The following is a 1,334-nucleotide window of genomic DNA, read 5'->3' as shown; positions in this document are numbered from 1 at the left end:
GGTACCCACATTCCAGATCTACGGCCCACAATCCCCCGACCATAGATCCCACGCTCCCATGCCCGTGCCACTTAGTCCCAAGGGTCCGAGACCCTATCCTCTCGGGATGCACCCTTATTTGTTTTGACGAAAGGTGGGGTGAGCAATGAGCATTATTAAAAATAATCTCTGACAGGTCCTCTTTCTTACTACGCGCAGGCAGGCTTCTCGTCGCTAAATTCTTTTGCGCCTCTTGTCCCCTTCCTGTGTATGCACGAGGAAGCACCCCGCTTCTCAGTGTTGTTCTCCTGTCTTCCTCCAATCTCTCCCATTTCCTTTCGCACCAGGTCAGGTTTGATCAGAAGCAAGGTTCGACGAAGAGAGTGAAAGCGGAAGTCAGGTAGGTCTGAGAATCTTAGTCTTATGCCACTCTTTGCGAAACGTGGAGGATGTCATTTTGCTGCGAAGTGTTGTGCGGAGGAGTATAGTAAAACGTTTATAAATAATCCACTTAGGTGGACAGTTCGTCGGTTTGGCCGAGTGGTTAAGGCGACAGACTTGAAATCTGTTGGGTTACACCCGCGCAGGTTCGAACCCTGCAGCCGACGATTATTTGCGTGCGGATGAATTCCAGGTCGAATCTAATGCACACTTATTTAATATTTCTTTTGTTGTTGAAATGCAGTATAATATGGTTCTTCATAGACAAAAGGTGAGCGGGGGTAAGGTGCTCAATAGGGGACGAGGGCTATGGCAAGACAAGGAATCTTGGCGCAAGAAGGCCTCATGGAGGAAGAGGTATAGTAGGATGTAGGGATGATAGCAACTATCCTCAGTTGCTCAATAGAGAAATCAATTGGATGCTGCACATGTTAGCATTATTAATGTAGTAGAGGGAGGGGAACGCAGAGGGGGGCACGTCACGTGACCAATAAAGGTTGTGGTAAAGTATTTGAGAGGTGGTTCGAAAGTATTTGATTGTCATGAGGAAATTGAGAGATTGTACATGTGGCGAGTGTCTGCTATCACCTTAAATTATTAGCAAATAGCGGATGGGGCAATCACTGTGTGTATGAGAGAGAGATAGAGATAGAGAGAGAGAGAGAGAGTGTGTTAGAGCTGGGTCGCGCTCAGGGGGAGTGGGAGGAGCATGTTTACCATTTAAAGGAAATCCGAAAATGTTTGCACGAACCCCGAAAGTTGCCACTAATCCTACTACCACTTTGAAAAAGGGGGGTGCTAAGCGAAGGTTACGGAAGATTTGCTTTCTCCTTGATCGTAGGGTTGCAGCAGCCAATGAGTACAAGGCATGTGCAGTCAGCTTTTTTACGATGGTCTTCTCTGCGCTGAAACAA

At 47.2% G+C, this 1,334-nt stretch overlaps 1 non-coding gene across 1 annotated transcript; it reads left to right on the top strand.

Moving 5' to 3' along the window:
- Positions 1 to 505: 505 nt before the first annotated feature.
- On the top strand, positions 506 to 587 carry TRNAS-UGA (transfer RNA serine (anticodon UGA)). The gene has a single exon. It is a non-coding gene; the product is annotated as a tRNA-Ser (tRNA).
- Positions 588 to 1,334: the final 747 nt, after the last annotated feature.

This window comes from Adiantum capillus-veneris, chromosome 29 (genome assembly GCF_014529385.1).
Source record: "Adiantum capillus-veneris isolate H3 chromosome 29, ASM1452938v2, whole genome shotgun sequence".
Classification (NCBI taxonomy): Eukaryota; Viridiplantae; Streptophyta; class Polypodiopsida; order Polypodiales; family Pteridaceae; genus Adiantum; species Adiantum capillus-veneris.
Note: the sequence above shows the minus strand (reverse complement) of the source record. Positions and strands in the feature narration are given on the sequence as shown.